General features: G+C 42.3%; 1 long non-coding RNA gene across 1 annotated transcript in view; it reads right to left on the bottom strand.

The window, feature by feature from the left end:
• The window catches only part of LOC122162896, a 99,858-nt gene extending 83,486 nt beyond the window's left edge, over positions 1-16,372 (bottom strand). The window contains exon 1 of the long non-coding RNA XR_006169729.1: positions 16,081-16,372. This is a non-coding gene — a long non-coding RNA (uncharacterized LOC122162896). The remainder of the gene's footprint in view (positions 1-16,080) is intronic.
• Between the last annotated feature and the right edge of the window lie 4,339 nt (positions 16,373-20,711).

Below are 20,711 nucleotides of genomic sequence, written 5' to 3' on the forward strand. Positions count from 1 at the left end.
TCTCCTCTCCTCTCCTCTCCTCTCCTCTCCTCTCCTCCCTTCCCCTTCCCCTTTCCTCTTCCCTTTTCAAAAGATTAGGAAAAAAACTTGAAAAAACAACTTATAATTGAGTTGTTATAAAACTAATAACAAAACATGCTTTAAAAAAAAAAGGAAAAAGAAAAAAAAAAAAAAAAAATGCTTTTTATGCCTTTCCAGCATATGGAAAGACCCAATACAAAGTATTTAAATGCTTCAGACTGGTAATACTAGGGATGCCATTACTGTGAGACAGCAATATATATTCATGTAGGATAAGGGCAACATGCCAAATTCTCCCCTTAAGTTAGATCACATTAGTCTCCTACACACTCCCCTTGAAGAATTTTACTTGGAGAATGGAGACTCTCCACTTGAGAACTCTAGCTGCTCTGTATGCTTACCATAATTTGAGGGGTAAAATATTTACATGCAAAGGCAAAAATTCTCAAAATTTGAGTTTGTTGTTTTTTATTTAAAGTCCAGAAATTAGGTGGTCTTACTAATATCAGAACAGTACTTCGTAAATCACCGCTTGGGCAAGAACATTCCTCCAGTAAAGCAAGCTTATTTCTAGGTCTGATCGAAACATCAAGTTATGTGCAGTTCCAGGCAATCCAAAGCCCATTTTCTCAGAGATCTCAGACAAGGAAGACTCACAAACATTTCCCAAAAGAGCTTCTGCTTCATACAGAGTTTTTTTTGCAGTGCTAATCCTGCCCTGTGCTGGAGGCAGTGGTTGTAGAATATCACAGGTCTTCTGTGTCTAAGTATGGCAATGAAAATCCTCCGGATCTCTGATTTATCACTACTTTTTGGAAATAGAAGTATATCACAGTACAAGGGAGAGATCGTGAAACTAATATCCAAACCAGAGTCTTCTAATTTTGGCCTCCCAGTCATCTCTGACCATGAGGCTACACCAGGATACCTTATTGGGCATCGTCTCCCATCCCTCATGTCTGTCTTATGGAAGCTGGAAAATAATGTAGTCATGCCACACCATTGGACTCATTACAAAAGGAGCTTTGCAAAGTTAGAAAGCATCAGAAGACAGAGCTGTGACCTCTTTGTCAGAAGGCCTTCAACCAATGACTTCCACCAGTGCAATTCCATGTAGGTTGCATTTACTGTGTCATGTTTTTTCTTTATTTTATTTATTCAATTACTGCCCACAGCCATTTTTCAGACTATGTAACACTGTTCCCAGTGGCAGAGATCAGTGACAGTAACACTCTGAGCTCACAGGGATGGAAGCTTGAAAAATCCATGTCAGCCGAATATAGATACAGTTGGGTTTGCATAAATGAGCTTTATCTGAGAAAGACAAGAGAGCCTATATCATGCTGTCATATGTAAGTCCCCGGTAGCCTCTCTGAGGTAACAGGACAGACAAAGCAAAACCATCCATAGACAAACCAAGTCACAATTACATGATTGTGCCAAAATTAAAGAGCCATATAGAGGAAGCAGCAGTAAATTAGCTGCTGCATGAAAACAGAAAAATATGTTTGACTATCATGTTCTCTAGCACAGCTTCAACGTGCTAGAGTTCATGATCTGCTCACAGCTTTTTGGCTTTGAGAACTTGCATTTCTTTTTTTTTCCCACGGTCACAAACCAGCCTGTCCTATTCCTATGGTCCCTGAATGCAAACTGCACCCACCCACAGGATGCCTGTGCCCAGCATCTGTGCCACACAGTGAGGAACCATGAAAAGATCCCTCAGCTCACTGACACCTGACAGGCTACGTCCACGCTGTGGCTTAGCACAGATGGAGCTAACTGAGGTGCCAGGCAGACATACTATTAGTTTCCTTTCTCAAGTCTCCTCTGTAGTGCAAAATCAGGTTCATATAACCTAAGGGGGGCCCTGAGTCAGTCTATGTGCCTACAGGGAGGAGGAGGAAGATGGTTTGGTTTCTTTGGTTAATTCCATGTGAATTTCCAGTGAGGCCAAGGTTTATACAAACCCATTGATCTCCATAAATCTCTGTTTTCCCAAATAAGAAACTAGGATATAAATGCTGCCTTTCCTCAGAAAGAAGCTACATGTAGTTCACCTAAGCTCCAAGATCAAGTGGGACCAACTGGAGTTAAGTTGTAAAATCAGTGAGAAATTCACAGTCGCATTCAAGAAGCATTTGGTATTACTATGTTACACCTAGGAAAAAAAGACATGAATAAATAGCCAAAAGACCAACATTAAAACCATTAAAATCTCAATGTTCAGAATTGACACCAAAACATGAACTCTGTAAAGGAGGGTTGGAGCCTGTCACACAACACTCCCTGCTCTCCTCTGGTGCAGACTGACCTACTTGATATATGTTCCTGCACTAAGGATCCAGCACTAAGTATCTTAGACCCCTCAAATCGCATTCCAGATTTATAATTGCAAAGCAGCTGTCAGCCCTGAGCCCTGCCATAGAACCTCCCCATCTGTTCAACCCATCTAGCATTACAGCAGAGGACAGCACTAAGGCTGAAACTGTATCGTTTGTGAAGAGAGAACCTGCTGCACTGCCCACAAGGCCAGATGAAATCGCTTTGCACTTTCATGGTCTTGAAATCTTACAGGCTTCAGAAAAGCAGTGGGCAGAGGCTGGTCAGTGGAGGGGAGAAGGGACACCGGCAGAAGGATCAAATTCTGCAACATGACTCTGGCAGCTGAGTCAAAAAGACAGACACCCTGGACTTCACTGAGGAGGTGTTCGGCTTCTGGCAGGGCTGGGGATTATTTGAGAGCCCCTTAGAGGAAAACCTGATACTGTGACTTTCCTCAAACCCTCCCCCTCCACACCTCTCTCTATTAACTCTTTCTGTAGCAGATGATTTTGCATAGACTTAAATCATATCCTAGGATGTAAGCTTTGAGCCACAGCCCCTCCTGAATTGCTTTGATAGAGCTCTGATGGGGAGTAGTTGTCTCGGAGCCAAAGTAAAATAGCAGCCTTAGTCCTGTAGTCAATAGTAATCCAGATGAAAGATAATGTCTTTTATAACAACTCCGGAGAAAAGATTCAGGATTTGGCTGAGGCCACACTAACTCAATTTAGGGGAAAACAGCATATTGTGTCCAGGAGCTGGAAGTGTGTGGATCCATCATCTTGCCAACGCAAGCAGAGAGAACAAGCAGTGCACACAGCCCGATCAAGCAGGCCCTGTCAGAGCTTATAGATCCTCCGTGATCCCAAGGCACCTGACCAGTCAGCATGTGCTACGAAGGTGGGATGAGGAAAGCCAGGTGCCATTTCGTCCCAATGAAACCAAAGAAACATGCTGTTGCCCTCCGAGCAGCATCCATACCAGTAAAGGTGCAGACAGCAATGCACTGAGCTCCAGCAGTCCTTATGCTGACAGACATTGTCAGCAAACACGCTTGGGGCTACCAGGGCTACTTGCATAACCTGGCTCTCCTTTAACCCCACTGCTGATGCCTCTGAAGGGCCCAAATGCTCGCGGGGTAACGCTGTGATACCCAGCCCAGGGCCACAAGCAGCACCTCACTGGTCGGAGCTCCCTATGCAAAGCCAAGCTGCTGTGTGACGTGCAGGGCCAGTCCGCTGGGTGACCCGCTGTGGTAGCAAGGCTTGCAGGCCCTGCTGCTCACCCCGCTCCACGTGAGCTTGCACGTTGCTGGAGGAGCTGTGCCTCAGAGGACCCGTGTGTGTGCACGTGTGTGTGTGCATGTGTCCGGGTGCCCGCGAGCGCTGGGCTCCCGCATGGCAGCAGATTGGAGGCAGGAGCTTGTGTCTCACAAATTCATTTTCTGGCAGTGCGGATGGGGGAAGGGACAAGAGCTCTTTGTCAGCCCACACGGCTCCACAAGTCCCAGCCTGGATAAGCCAAACCTCTCAAAGGCACAAAATGTGTGCGCTTCCCGCAGCGGCTCTGCCTTAACCCCTGGACCAGCTGGCGTGAGGGCAGCTGTGAGCACAGTGGCTGGGCAGCGGGCTGTGACGCACAGAGCTGTATCCATGGATCTGCTTTATTGTTTTCTGCTTTCACCTCTGAACCTGTGGGGTCTGAAGGACAGATATGGAGCTCTGGGCAGGCCCTGCTGGAATGGGCTCTGGTGATGGCTCTCACCAAGAGCAGGCTTGAACCACTGCTATATATTTTACTGCCTGGACAGCTGTTGGCTTCACACATGCCTCCCTATTCCAAAGTGGCAATTAGGAGTGGAGCTGAAAGGGCAACATGTCCTTTACTCTAGATCTTCAGCCAAGTCTGCAGGCACAGGTTCCACACTCAGACAAGCAGGAATGCTCACATGGACACTAAGGATGTCACAGCATTTGAGCAGCAGCATATATAGCAACACGTGACAAAGCTGCAGCGTAAGATGGGGTTTGCTAACATGTGTAAACTGACATAACCAAAATATAACATGAAGAACCAAGCAGCACCTAGAAAACACTTCCATTTGATCATTTAGACTGTTTGGGGTACATCTCTTCAGTACATCAGACCATGTCAATTCAGGACAGCTTAACCAGCTCCTTCTCCAATGACTCCTGAAGAGCCAATGTTTATCCTTACAAGTCTGTGTTGTATGTTTACGGCAGCCTAACGTAGACACTACACGTATTCCCTAATGTACCTTCACTGTCCTCCATAAAGCCACGTGTAATCTTCTCACATGGAAAAATCTTACTGCGGAAAAGGCAGTTTGAAATTATCACCTATCAACCAGTCATGATGTAGCTTTGGCCCCAGCCATTTGTACTTGGCTTGTTAACACGCAAATAGGAAAAATCCTTCTGTCCTCTTCAGTAGGATCTTAGCTCTTAGTCTGCTTTTATTTTTTTCTACGGAAGACAAATCTTTTTTGGAAAGTTCTCGGTTATCTATTTAAACATATAAGGCATTATTGTATTAATATCTGAGATGGCATCTTTCCTAAGTACCAGTAATCGTAATTCAACTGGAATAAAACACATGATTTTTAATTGCTCACTTTCCAGCAAAGTTTAAAGTGGCAGTTTTGCAATGAATTCTGAAAAGTGAAATTAGATTGCTTGTTCAATAAATATTAAGAGCAACCAACCAATGCCAGAGCAAGATACAATTTTGTATTTCTAATATCAAAAATACGTTTTCTTTCCAATTCCCAAAAAAGAAAAGATAGCAAAGGAAGCTTGACCTACTTTCATGCCAAATCAGTCTTTTATTGAAGCAGAAGTATTCTATCAAACTTCTAATTGTTCTTAGCAAAGCAGTGCCATTTCTATGAATTTAAAATAGATGCCTGACAACTCTAACATCATGTGTTCAGATCAAGGCCCTGAAGAACCATAGAGAACATCTTCTCTCTTGTTGATGCCAAGGGGAATATGTGCTATGTACACACTTGCAGGCCTGCATCATGGGCCCAAAGGAAGACAGGCATGTTCATGCCACACACACCTACATTGGAAGCCCCATTTTTACCTCAAGATACTTGAGGTCTCCCTGATCAGTTGTCGTGGCCTACCACAACCCCATTTCCCTACCCTGCAGCCCTTCACTCTGCAGTGAAGCTGTCTGCATGTGAAAACAGGATACAAGGCCAGGCTCCCAGTGGGAACTTGCAGTGGGTGTCTTAGGGCAAAGAATAATGTCCTAGTTGTTCATGCTGAACTGGACACTTGTGATCCCCAAAAGAGCAGCCAGGCAACAGCTCCATCATGCTGACTGTTTTGCACTTGTTTCCTCCCCTCCCTTCTCTCCAAACACACAATTTACTCTGCATGAGGGAGCCTACTGAGTTTGTATCTGTCTGCCTACTGGAGCAGCTGGACTGGTACAGCCAAATGGACAGGCAGCCCATCTCCCTTCTGAGAAGTGCAGGCAAAGGAAGGGAACATGCTGGAGACAGAGAATTCTGCAGTTGCCTGTGGTGGCACCCATCCATCCCATGTCCTCCTCCCCAAACTGCTTGTACATTCTGTGTGGCTACAGGCTGCTCAGGATGTCACCATGAGTAAGTATAGCTGTCAGATTAAATCACTGCCTGCATGGGATCTGCTGAAGCTATGACACACATTCTGGGCACCTAAGTCAGTCTAGGGAATCTGTCCAAGAAAGAAATCTAACAGGAGCTGCTTCACATGCTAAATCAGCTTTGGAGCTATAGGATCAAAGTGAGTCCTGCCTATGTCAAGAAGGCTAGAGGAGGTGGAAGGAGGAGACATATAGACACTGCTAATGCACTCATAGAGTAACTGTATTTACGTCTCCAGAGGCCTGGAGCAGAAGGCTGAAGCAATAACTACAGCTGACAAAGCAGAGCTTTGTGTGGTAGGAGCACAGTGAGCCTATAAGCAGTGGTTGGAGGGATAGTGAAGGTACATTGCCTTCACTTAGCACTCACACAGGACCAGGCTATATCTACTATCTGCTATCTACTGCTAGCAGTTCCCACAGCAAGTTCTAACTGCTGGGAGGAAGGCATGAATGATTTCACAGAGTACTCACAGCTGTTGGCACTGTCATGGTGCCATCCATGCCTTCCCTTGCCCAGGCTATGGGCATATTCAGAACTGTCCTTCCATGGATTACTGGTGGATGTGCAATGCAGAAAGCACTCACGGAGCAATGCTCTTAGGACTGTAACCCACCTGATGCCCTCCTAGATATTTCAGAAGATCTCAGAAAACAAACAAACAAACAAACAGAGCGGTAAGTGAATATACCTGCTGCGAATATAAAGAAAGGGGAATCTTGTTTGGGCACTGCCTCCCCCTGCTTCACTTGCAAGTTGTGCTCTGTATGAAAACACGAGTAAACTTATTCTATGCCTCCAGTTTCAGTTATAACTGTGCCACCACCAATTCTAAATGCTAGTGTCTGTAACATTTTCTGTTGTTTTCCTTACTTTCAAATTTAAATATTTGTCCTGTCCCTGAGGGTTCTGACACCACGTTGTCCTGGAAGCTAGGTTTCTTGCATACTTTTGCCACCTGCCTGTGAATGAAATGCTCAACTCTGATGAGTACTCACTGCCATGCTGTACCTTCACATGGAGAAAGAGGAGCCCTGCTTGCCCTTGCTCTGACCCCGGTGACCGTGGCACCAGGCCAAAGATCCATCTCTGATGGCTTCATTCACAGCTGACTATTTAACCAGGCAAAGCAACACTGGTTTAAACAAACTTCCCTCGAGTGTGCTCCCTGAATGAACAGTAATGATCATAACACTTTATGCTTGTACTGTGTCTTTCATCCAATGTCATGACAACACTTCAAAAGGCGTGGGGGAGATTTATTTCTCTTTATTTTTATGAAGACAAGTGTGGAAAAAATGAGCTATAGCAAAATGAAACATTTCTGCAGAAGACACTGGTGGAGAAAATAGAGCAGAACCCAACAAGAATGCTGCCAGTCTCTAGCTCTAGTCAATACACCTAATTTCCCAAGCTGATAAAAAATGGACACTTCCAAACCTATCCTGAAAGCATGCTGCTCTCATACTGATTCTCAACACTGCCACTGGTGTCTATCACTGAAATAGTGTACTCTGTTGAGTACTGTTTGCAAAAGGAAAACATTCCACTGGATCAAGCTGCTCAAGGCTCCATCCAGCTTGGCCTTGAACTCCTCCTCCTACAGGAAGGGGCATCCCTGTAAGGAATCAGAAGAGGCTGATAAGGTGCATGCAAAGAAGAGGACAACAGTGAAATAAGGAGAGAATTATGAACAGAGGGAAAGTAAAACTGAGATTAAAGGGAATTACAAAGAGAAACAGAATACAGATGACCACATCTGCACAGCACGGTTCTTGGGCTGGGCTTTGCGAACCCGTCAGAGAGAAGATCCAATTAAACTGAAAGGCAGAAGACTGCTCCCTTCAGTGGAACAGTGCTCCCTCTCTATGAGATCACTCAACACGCTCCTGATGCTGTCAATGACCCTACATTGTCCTGACAAAGTCATTCTCCGAGACACCCTGCAGAAGAATAGCCATTTGTAACAAGCTGTGGGGTGCTGGGAAAATGATGGAGCAGGGAAATACTGGGCATCGCAGTGGGAGGGCTGAGGAACAACCAGACAACCCAAAGCATCCAACCTCAAAGAGCTGTGCACAGGGGGCACTGAGACTGCAGTTCTTGCTAGGTTTACAGAAAGGAATGTAACATTAATTTGTGGCAGTAGGATGCCACTAGGGATTAAGGGAAATTAGTAAAAGGGGGTGTTGCTGCTACTTCATAGGAACTTGACATGATGTTCAAATGCTGTCTGCTGGGAGTCTGGATTACTTTATTATTATTTTTAATAAGTCCAGAGGGCTTTCTTTTGCAAAGGAACTCAAGCTGAGATGGTGGGTTTATATGTTCACTATTCATTTGGAGAGAGAATTGTTTGATGGATGCTGAAGTTTATAGTTCTTTTGCAATGAGAATTGCTGGAATGTTTTGCAGCCCAGATCTGTGCTCTCATTTTCACCACGCAGTTATGTAAGTCTCTGGAATAATAAAATAATGCTGGCTTTTTTAAGGAAAGAAATGGTTGCATGTGCTCTCAGTGTGATGGTCTGCGTGTGGTACTGAGTGAACAGCAGAAGTCAGATCTGTAGAGTCCGTTCTGATGGGTCTCTGACATGCATCAGGACTCTTTGTTCTACCGCTGGGAAATGAGAAGAAACCTGTGCTTGAGAATCACAAAGGATTACTGATTTGTATGTGTGCTCTAGACTGTATAGATTTGAATTAACATCAAAGAGTAGATCTCTCATTCCTCTCATGTGTGTATTTTGGAGGAAAGGGAAAAGTTTCCAGTACTGAGAGAATCTGCTAATTTCAGCCGTTCACCTGATTTCCTTTCTGCACAATGACTCCACAAATAATATTTTATTCTACAGAGGAGTGGATATAGAGTCATTTGGACTGAAATGAAATAGTAGCTTGGCATCTAGTCAAAAAGCACTACATCACGTGCAGCACAACTGATTTCTTTCTCCCAGTATCCCCTAAGATCCTGGTATCCAATCAGTTCTGATCTCTTTATTATGTCAATTCCACAACTTCCCTAGGCATCTTGATCCACAGGTAAAATACTCTATGTAAAGGTTTATCTAATGTTTAGTTTAAATTACCCTGCTACAGCCTAAGTCAATTTATTTCTATTCCCTCTTAATTGACTAACAGGTATAATTGATGTTTCACTCACTTTTCTCAGTAGTAGCAGAACGTTGCATAAAATGTTTCCCAATATACTGTGTTACAGAATGATGGGCTAAGTAGGTATTCAAATAAAGAGCAACAAACAATTAAAGATAAGAGATTAATATTAATGCATTGCAGAAACAGAGGAATCAAGCAACAGAGAGTGAGGGATTCTGAAGGAACTAAATTCTGTTCCTACTCTTTGGATGTAAATTCAGACTGAGTCCTTTAATTACAGAGATCTGGGGTGAAGGTAGGTCAAACAGAATCTGAATTACAGTCCCAACTGTTGTACAAAAATACATAGACTATTTTTTATGAAGCATTTTTTCCTTTGGCAAGACTCTACTAAACTGCAGTGGATTTGTTACTCAGTTAAACCAAGTGGGTCTAAGTACATCCATGTACAGAGATCCTACAATAGGGATTTGGGGAAATCATTTTGTTCAGTCTGTGCAGTTTCTCTGAGTAGAATGACCCTTTGTGTAAATGAGGCCCAGTGCCTCTGAGTACATGGGAGGAAAATCTCCCAGGGTTCTCACATGCAGAATCCTCTAAATACATCCCCAGGGAAAGCAGATTTGCTGCTGCTTTCCCATACTCAAGATGCAAGAATCAACTCAAGGCTGATCAAAGCAAGAATAAGCTGCTGCTGCTCCAAGATCTTGGGAGGATACATCTAAAACCAAAGCATCTATAATAATAAGGGGCTCTGCTTTTAAGTTGCTTCCAACCATGCTGTGAACCTCCCCAAGATCCTTTGCCAGCATGGCTGTGATGAAATGCAACAGATAAGATTTCCTCTGCCCTTTCAAGAGAAAGTTTGAAAGCCCAGAGAGCTCTGCTGGAAGATAATGGGACACAGACTCTTCATTTTCTCCAAAGGATCAAGATTAATGATAGGCAGATGATTAATTCAAACAACGATAAAAAAATTCCAGAGAATTGTTAGAAGATTTTATAAATTGGCTTTTCCTCCTTTACAATCTAGAAAATCTGAAAAGATCCATTCTCAGAAGCAATTAAGATCACAGTATCCCCTATCTTCAGGTTTCATCAGTTCCCATTCCACATCTATTTGCACACAACTAGTGGGAAGCCTGAAAGAGAAGCTGTTATATTGTAAATCAATCAGCTCTCCTGTAAGACAGGAACTGAAGCCTCAGCTCTTATCGAGAGAAAGAACTGAGTCATTTGACATGACTGCATGCTTCTGAATGTGATTTACTGCTTCTGCAGAGCAAAAAACCAACAAACCAGCACACAGTGCCTTCCCTACATTTCACAGCAACATTTACTGAGAACCAAAGATATATGCAAGTTGATTTTTTATAGCTGAATTTCATTCCAAATTTGGACCTGCCTTTATACTGTGCAGCACACAGTGAGACAGCAGTTGTGACAGGGATCTGAAGCGAGGGGCTTGTCTCAGAGATGTTGATTTCTCCCTTTCAGACAAATAGCTCTTTCTCAACAATCTGCACAATGATTACTTTTGCTGTGAATTCTTGGAAGAGAGACATCACTTACTCAGAATAAGGATAATTTTATACAGCAGTTCAGGACAAATGAGAAGCCATTTAGCTGTTCTCACTGGAATGGAAGGTGAAAGAGCTGGTGAACAAATGGATTGCCGTAGAAGAGATTGCTAAGCAAGCTTCGATCAGAGAAGCCAACCATGATTTGCTGAGCACAGCAGGACAGTGCAGAGCTGTCACTTTAGAAAAGGTTGCACATTGACTAGCAAGTCAGTAACACTTTGCTTTATTGTCATATTAGTAACCTTTATGCTAATATAACAAGCACCACCAGATTTTCAAACAGCTTTTTATATTACGGAAGGTCCTGCCTAAAAGTTTTATAAAATGTGGCTTTATAGAATATATTCTCAAAATACGACCAAGTCAGTCCATTCTCTCACACCTGTTCTCCCACCTATTTATGGTATTTCTTGCGTGCTGATGACGTTGGTACTTAAAAGCTATTTCTGTATACAACATACATAGGAAATGCACAAGAACGTAAGTTGTCTCATCATAACTTCACCTGTTAAAAACATCACTTGATGCTGTCTTCCAAGAATTTGCACTTATAGGACACAAGGTGAATCACTTGCCTGGAAATTGTCCTTCTCCTTTTAAAATAAGTCTTATTTTGGTTCACTTTCATGCTGAGGCAGTTGGCTGGAACTGAGAAATTTAGATCTGAATGCAAACTTCAGCTATCTTATAAGCTGTTGAAATCCCAAGGTTGTAGACAGCCAGGATGACTTGAGCTCACATTTCTCTAAACTGTGATTATGTTTAGACACAGTGAGTGACAGACTTGTGTGATGCAGCATGGGCTGTTGAAACAAACCTGGATCAAACCTGCCCCACTGGGCCTGCTACAACTGTGCACAGACAAAGTGAGGGTAACAAAAACCAACGTCCCTGACATTATTTGTTTCCATGGCACCTGTTTGGGCTGTTTCGTGTAGTTGAGTTTGCAGAACAAAACAGATTGGTAGCTGAGAAGAAGAGCAGAAGCTGAGAATTTCTGAACTGTTCTGTGCAATCCCCACGCCAGAGACAGAGACTGGGGGGCAGGCAGGAACGGGGAGGTAAAGGAGAATGCCCAGTCTTCTGCCTGCTCCACAGCCATCCCAGAGACCCAGTGAGATCACCAAGTGCTTAAAATCCACCAGTTCCTTTGGGAGCCCTGCCTGTGCCTGTGCTGCTTAAGGACAGGAAAGGTTGGGATTGTTTGCTGCCTCAAATGAAAGCTTGCTGATGCTGATGATCTGTTCTATTTCCATTGTTTGAGCTTTCTTTCCTTCAAATGATTTTCTCATCATAATCTAATGACCTTATTCAGCTTAACACAGTGGTTCTAAAATTCATTTCTCACAGAATCTCCCGCCCATACAGTATTGTTACAGGTCTCTGTGCTCTTACACTTGGAAACAATTTTTCCACATAAAGAGACATTGTTGCTTCTCCTTGCAGACTTGCACTGAAACCATTGTTCTGTTATATCCCAACATATTATAGTGCTGATGGTTTCCACAAACCAACTTTCTTTGGAATAACTTTGCATGGAATTTCACATTTTAAATGCCATAATCAGTAACTTGTAGACCGGCGCCAAGCTGCTCCCCACTAAAATTTCACATTAAACAGTGCTGCTTCAGCTCCCTCCAAACTTACAACTACAATCCATTTCCCATTCTAATGAGATTGCAAAGGAGACATTTCAGTTGTTGGTGTTAAATTAATGTTGCAGGCAATTTACACTTCTGTGGATAACTGCTGCTGAGATGTTTGTGCCATTTATGATGTCTGTGCAAATGGTCAAAATATTGAACCTTACAATCAACATTCGTAATTACACGGGACGCCGCTAACAGAAGAGCTGCAATTTCACCAGCAGCACAAGGAACATCAGGCCGCTCACCCCAAATCATCTCATTTTTATCAAGGCAGGATTTGCCCTCCTTCCTACACTGTTAATCTTTCAGCTTCACTGAAATCTCCCCTGTGCAATATACAACGTAAAGCTGGTACTTTCTCCCTTTCTTCCAGTATTGTTGTCCATTTCTTTACTGGAATGTAAATTTAATGAAGTTGCTGATGGCCTTCTCATTTGCCTCTTCCATCACTCGCCTTTCAAAAGGAAAGCCAAAATTAACAACCTATCCTACAGTTCAATCAATTCCAGCCTGCCAAAACAAATGCTGTAGGTAAAAAATGAGGAGCTCTTGGTTCCTTTACTTTGAATTTGTTCCTTCTCCCTCTCAGTATTCTGTTATCTGAACCACAGAAGAGATTCAAGTATGATGAAATTTGTTCTTCTTCCCTAGAATCAACAGATTTCTGTCTAGGCATACAAAGTCCCTTGGCTGTATCATCCTGCACATATTCCAGTGTGTTACCATGCTCTTAAGGCTAATGTCTGCTAGAGGATATTTGGATTTCTCTCCTACACTGAAACCATAGGGTAAGTTCTTCAAGTGATAGCAGGTGGCTGTTTGCTGGCAAACTCTCAGTTCCAGAGGGCATTAACATGCTTTGCGAGTGATGTGCTGCATTTTCAGCCAGAGGTCCTGATCAGGGTCAGGGTCCCACTGTACCTGGCACTGCACAAACAGGAGTAAAGCAAAGCCTTCTCTTTGTAGGTGTTCAAAAACAAGCTGCAGCAGTCAAGGCCGGGAGGAGAAGGAAAATACTGATCTCCAGAGCATTCCACCATCTCAGCACTTGTGCACTCACCAGGAATGAGAGAAACACAAACCCAAGCCCTTGCTATGCCTGAGTCTTGTCCCTGGGTCACCCAAGTTAAATGCTATGACTTTAAAAAAAAAAACAAAAAAACATTTCTGGCTCAGTCTTTCTATTAGGGAGCATCTTTTTTATTTTATTTATTTGTATAAATAATGGCTCCTTGTGGCTAAGAAGGCCAATGGTATTCTGGGGTATAAAATGAGTATGGCCAGCAGGGTGAGGGAAGCGATCCTCCCCCTCTGCTCTGCTCTGCTGGGGCCTCATCTGAGCTCCCTAGTTCAGGGAACTACAGGAGAGAAGGCTACAAAGATATCTGGGGCCTCTGCTTTAGCAGAGGGGATGGATTCTGTGATCTCTAGAGGTCCCTTCCAATCCCTACAATTCTGTGATCACAGTGAAAGCACAATTTACACTTGGACTTTAACAAGTTAAGGCAGGTTTTATCTTTAAAACCAAGGTAATTAGTGTAATAGCTCTGATGGTGGAAGCTCTCTTGCTTCCAAATGCAATAAATGTTCTTTAGGTAACTTTTTGTTTCACCCTGACCCAAGCATCATAAGCAACAGTTGGACCCTTTGATTTGCCTCTTCTTCCTGCAATCATTCACTTTGCCTCTTGGCACAAAGTGTGCCTTAGCAGTTCCTAAATATCACAGCACTGGAGCTCTTCAAGACGTACACACAAATTCTTAGTCCTCTTCAGTAAGATCACAGTTCAGATAATGGCCTCCCCAAACATTCACACAGATCACATACTTAAGAGGGAGAAAATCTTAAAGATGAAATTATGCAGATGAACACATTAGCTAACAATATCTGAAATTACTCTATGAGGAGCCCCAGGGAATTAGAATTAACAGGAGAAGCAGAACGTGAAAAAAAACCTCTCAGTGTCACTTTGTGCCAAGCATTCAAAAACCACACACAAACTGCCTATAAACTTGGCGATTGCTTCAAGGGGCACAATCACCATAAATCTAGGATAACACACTAGTCTATTCAAAATAATTTCTTAAAGCACTGTTCTGTTGATGATGTCTTTGTTTTATTTCATCCGGCTCAGACCATTCTAGACTGGCTAAGTTTTTCTTTTGTTTATAGAAGGCGACTCGAAGCCATAAGTCTCAGAAAGTCATCAGGATTTTTATTTCTGTGGAGATACAGCTCAAATGCAGATGGCTGAGTATACAAGTGGGAGCTGCAAACGATGCACAGGATTCCCTCATTAGCTACAGGATTCCGTTCTCAAACTTGCACTTCCTGGAAAACAGCTCAGTTTTACTTACTTATGTCACAAATTACAAATGGTTACAGCTCAGCCATACCGCTATCTTCGCTTTTTCCCTAAAAAGATGTGGCCTTGAAATACTATGAATGCCCTACATCAATCCAAAGCAGACTTAAAAAAGAATCATAGTTACCAAAGCTAAATATTGTGCTCAAACCCTTCCTAGCAACATGTTTCTAGGTGACATTTGGCACTGGGTACAGTTTAGGGTAACAACAAGCAAGGACAGAACATGACATAATACAGGACAGTGTTGGTATCCAGCTCCAAACACTGCAGGTAATGGCTCTGAGATGATATTAGAAAGCATCAGAGTGACAAGCAGTACATGGGGAGTAAATCACAGTTTCAGGGTTCCCCGTAGTTACTGAGAAAACTGAACTTTAGAAGAGTCATATGGGTTGCTCTCAAGAATTAGCTTAAAGGAAGAAAATATGTCTTTTATAATAAGAGAACGAAAGCCTCGGATTGCTCCTGAATATACTTATGTAGCATCTGTAACACCTACCTCCCATGGGCTGACTCAATCAGCCACAGAGGGAGAACATTAAGTGCTTTGTCTCTTGCATTGTTAAGGGTTTACAAATAATTTCTCCGATATTCTTTAATACAGTATTACTCCTTGAAAAATACAGAAATGAATGAGGGAAGAGATTTGTAGATTTCCAAGCCCTTCTCTTGCTCATGGATGAATGATTTGATTTAAATATTAGTGATTTTTCTAATACTAAATTGGTTTGCAAATGAGGCCCTACCCACGAGCAGCTCACTGACAGCTGCAGTATTATATCTAATGCCAATCAAACAGAGGACAAGTAATGCATACTTAATACACTTAATATACTTAAGAACACTAGGATGCTTCAGAACACAGTCCAGAGAAGAAGATAAAATAGGAAGGCAGAGATCTCTTACGAACAACAGATTGATATGGCTACAGAACACATCCAGTAAATATACCATTTTTCCTACTGAAAGAGTTAAAACCAGCAGTTTGCACAATGTTGCAATGGGATTACAAGTATCTTAAGAGATCTGGTACTGTCCTTGCAGGAGTGTAGTGAGGCAACAGATGAAACAGCATGATGAAACTGAGGGATATATTTGGAGACATTAGAGAGCAATTTGAACAGCCATTTGGTGAAGCAAATGATTGCCAGCACTGACTGCCCCTCACTGGGTGTGTTACCATTGTACTCTTTGAGAAGAGAATTGACCCTGACTGATTTGTGCCAATGAAAAGGAGATGTAATCTCCCATAGCACAAAATGTGGCATTTGGACTTTTTACTGACAAGCAGAGTGTCAGCCAGCATAGTCAAATGGAAAGGATATTAAACAAAGGCCAGGAGCCCCTGCATCTTACCTTCTTTTAAGAAGTGGTTGAAGATCAGTGAGTGAAAAGTAATAATTCCAGTTATGACCCGTGTAGGGTAAAAGAAAGCTTCTTTTGAACAGGAAAATGACAACATATCTGAAGTGGCTTCTTTTAAATACTTTTACAAAGGGACATTCTTGATTCCTGTTTATCTGATGAAGTACTGGAAAAATACACTGAGTTTTTTAACTAGCATTTTCCTAGAACTAAATAATTATCACTGTTATCATGTGATGAAAAGAGTTCAGATCCAGAGCTCTGAGACAACATACTTAGAATGCAGGAGTCACGGACCAAATGTCAGGGAAGTACAACGCAGGGACAAAGATTGTGTTTGAAGTCAATATTTTGTTAAGATCACATGAAATTGGCAGGTAGAGACAACAAAACCACCGTTCCCAGGGTTTAAAGCAGTTTAAAGGAACATTTATGTGAAATATTTTTGCCAACTGCTGGCAAACAGCGAGGACAACAGACAGCAAATTTCCTAATTCACCATTTTTTTCTACTGCGCTGTGTTTCTGTTTTGACTTTCTTTACTCTCATCAGATGACTTTTCCTACATATATATATATATATACACTAGATTCAGCACTGAAAGCTCATGGGAAATAAACACCCCGGCACGTTGCCACAAGTTGCAGAAATGAAATTAAGTTAAAGATCTGATGAAGTGTCAAGATACGTGGTCTGCATCACACCTATGAACGAAGTATTGCAGGCAGTTTCTCTTGTAAGCTGTTCCTTACTGGTTTTCATTTCTTTTTCCTAAAAGCAAAATCAAAAAAGAAATGCTGGATAAATAACTTCTTAATTCACTCTGCAAATTGACTGTGCAACATTTGGACTCTGACTGGATCCTTTTGTTCTCAGTTCCTGCAAAGATTCTGCAGGCCAAACCAGCCTTTCAAAGACAGTCATCCACTTCCTACATCTTGAAAATAAATCCTACTGTTATCACAGTGAAACCAATCATAACTTAGAATCATAAAATAGCTCGGGTTGGAGGGGACCTTAAAGACCACAGAGCTCCCACCCCCTGCCATGGGCTGGCTGCCCCCACCAGCTCAGGCTGCCCAGGGCCCCATCCATGGCCTTGAGCACCTCCAGGGATGGGCGCCCACAGCTCTGGGCTGTGCCACTGCCTCACTGCCCTGCCTTTAATAAGCAGAATCATAAAGGAGGAATTCTGCCTAATTCTCTATGCACTGCTTTGGCTTTTAAAGAAAGAATACAGCAAAAGGCAAAAAAAAATAGTTTTCGTTTTTACTGAGTCCATAATTTCTGTCCAGAAATTAGCTGAGTGAGAAGGTCCCACCCTGTCATACCCACATACAAGACAGCTGCATTTCAACTGAATACAGTTCCTGACTGATTTGGTTTCTTTGAGTCTCTGAATTCTATCTAAAAATCAATCTCAGAACTCATCATCACCTACACATACACACACCCTCAAAATTAAGACAGACTCAGCTTTCAATAACCTCTACCCAGAGACACACTGTGCTCATTTTCACTGCTAATATTCTCACCATCAGATTAGTGTTACTTAAGACTGGCGAGTGACACTTTCTGTTTCACCAGAAAACACTGTGCAGGTAACAGCAGTGCCAGTTACCTCATCTTCCTACCTGTCTTCTGATTTTGATCTAGATTGCATTGCTCTAATTGACTAACATTGCTATTATCTTAGGAAAACGCTTTAATTGTGGCATCTCTTCCATATATTTTACTACAGCCACTGTTGCCAGCAATACAATGCACACAAACAGTGCCTTTACAGGTGCACTGAGAGTTCAGACTAGTCGTGAATTACAGCTATGAATGGGAATTAAGTAGAACATTCCTTTCTAAGTACTTAGGAGTTGGCAATGCAGGCTCCATTTAGTAACAAAGGTATTAAGCCTGAAGGATTTGGCACTAAAATGGAGCTTCTTTCTGGGGCAGAGATGATTTTACTGAAACATTTGATAATTGCACTTATTATAAGCAAGGGCTGGTAGCATCAATTATTACAAAAGTTGCTTGACATTTCCTATTCATTATAAAATCCTATTTTCAATTGCTGAAAACTTTGCCAACCTTTAGCTAGCCAGGCTGAAATTTTCCATGCTGAGTGCCTCTCTTAGCCTGATTTATTTACTTAAAGAGAGATTTTAGCCAAAACACTCTGCCTATTCCAAGAATAAAACTGGAGAAAAATCCATTGCTTTCACTATGTTTAAAACAAAAATCCAGAAATCTCTACAATTCACCAAAGATCCTGATGAGAAGAGAGTTTTTGTTAAATATGTACCTGCAAAACTCAGAAATTGTTTCAAAGATTTTAATCAGTACTTTTTAGTAGGGGAAAACATCTGCAATAACAGGTAAAAGTTCGCAAGAATATAATAAATTCATTTTCAGTAAAGAACTCCATTCCCCAGCAGCTCCTACATGGTAAGGTTGGGTGCCTCTGCTCTCTTCTCCCTCTAAGCTGAGCGCACAGCATTCAGGACAGTGTTGGTGGAGCTGGGATTTTTTTATTTTGTTTGCTTGCCTGTTTGGTTTTCCCCTGTCTACTCTCCTTCCAATCTGTTTGAGATATGTCCCAGTTTTTAAAGGAAAGGGAAGGTCCATAACTCCTCGGTGTTTTTAATGACCACCTTGCTGCCAAGCCAGTAGTACTGATGGTAAAACTGTCTTGAAGCAGAAAGTGAAAGGTACAGGACTGGGAGGAAGGGAAAGAAACTGCATGAAACAGGGTTTGGAAAGGCAAAGACTTGAGGATGGCCAAAAGTTGAGTGTAGGGTTGTTTTGGAGTAAGATCTGGGAATGAAGAGAGAAAGGAGAAGACAACAGCTGTTGAGGCTGAAATGCCAGAAACGCACTGAGAGGGGCTTAGGAACACATAGCAGCAGTGGACACGCAGGTAGATCATCTGCACCAAATCTGCCTAGTGAGTATATTCTCCTTGAGGTCTCTCTACATTGAATGAAGAAAGCTCTTGTGCCATTGGATTGCTGGTCGGGGTGACCAAACTAAGCTACTGCTTTGAATCACCCTTTGAAGAAACCCTTCTACCTGGGAAGCAAACCTGCAGAAGGCAAAGCTAGACCCTATGAAAGCAAAGGCAAAGGCGAGAGAAGATTCATTTCCAGGGTTGATCAGGAGAGTGGGGCTTGGGGAACATCTGTGAAGAGGGGAAGAGAATCTCTTCATGGACTTATTAGTCCAGGTTTCTGTTAAGGACGGATGAGAGCTGCTACTGCAGAATTGGACTCTACCCCACTCTCTCCACCACAGGGTTGCTAAGCAAATCAGTTAATCCACATTTTTGCAGTTTGTCAGTCATCCTCTTAGATGCTCAATAGGAGTCTGATCTGCAAAAGTGCTGAGCATTCACAACTAGAACTGACACTGCTGGAACTACGCTCTGAATATAGAAAATATTTTGCAGTGCCATGAACTCAGAAAAAAAAAAACAACCACCCACTCAAGAAACAAAAAACAAGCCCCAGACACTCAAAAATCTTTGTTTTTTTGCTTCATCTTTGTATCTGTTTGCCATCTGTCCAAGTGGGGTTGCAGTATCCCCTCACTTCATCAAGGCATTGTGAAGATAGGTTATTTCATGACTGTGATGCACCCAGATACAATAATGATGACTGCTGAGGGAAAGCTCACAAGAAAATTAATAATTCTGTATTGAGAAAAGGCCTTGAATAGCGTGCAATAAATAAGCCCTGGGGCACACACTGAACAATGAATATAAAATATTAAATAGCTGCTCATTAAGTGAGCTGCATCCATCCTGCACTTTAAAAACAAAGCAGTTGTTTAACGGCACACAAGCCTGTGAATGAAGACAACACCATACTGCATGCACACAAAGGCTATATGAACTTGTAGCAACAATTTCCATCTTCACTTTCCTCAAGTTTTGAGTATTTGGCTTAGCCACTTTGTTAGAATGCCAAATTGAGTTACACATGAAAGGGGTCATAGGTCAATACAGATTAGAGAGTGCTGGCTTCCAGAACTGGCTCAACACAAAGTCCAAGGGTGTCTGGATTCATTCCTTTTTAGAGAAGATGACCATAGCATTTCATCTGGATTCAGATGTTTTTGAATTTCAGTGCTAATCAAATGTTAGTCTTCCTTTCCTTCTTCTATTGTGATTTGTTCTCCTTAAGATGGGAGTGCTTCTATGGACCTCTTCATTATCTTGACCTTTAAAAACATTGGAACATGAATCCTGCCATTAAATCCTACTTATTGTTGGTAAATATAGAGGGCATTAAAATAAATGTGGTAGGTATAGGTTTTCCTAAGCAAATTGGGTAATACAGAGCAGAACATGTATTTTTCCCTGTGAAACTAAACTCAAGGAATAAGACAGAAGAGATGCATCAGGAGGATGAGGCATCTTTAATCAAACAGGATGGAGCAGAAATGGATGCAGCCCCATTGGAACATGAAGTGTCTGAAGCATTTCAAGCTCATCACACTTCCTACACACCTCCAACCACATCAAAATGGTGGACAGGAGGAAACCCAACAAAAAGCAACGGGAACAGCTGCACCACAGAGGCACGGGAATATTATGTGAAAAGTGTATCCTTTACTTAGTATCAATC

The sequence above is a fragment of the Centrocercus urophasianus genome, unplaced genomic scaffold, assembly GCF_019232065.1.
Source record: "Centrocercus urophasianus isolate 14NV4802_14NV808 unplaced genomic scaffold, USGS_Curo_1.0 seq_22, whole genome shotgun sequence".
In the NCBI taxonomy this organism is placed as follows: Eukaryota; Metazoa; Chordata; class Aves; order Galliformes; family Phasianidae; genus Centrocercus; species Centrocercus urophasianus.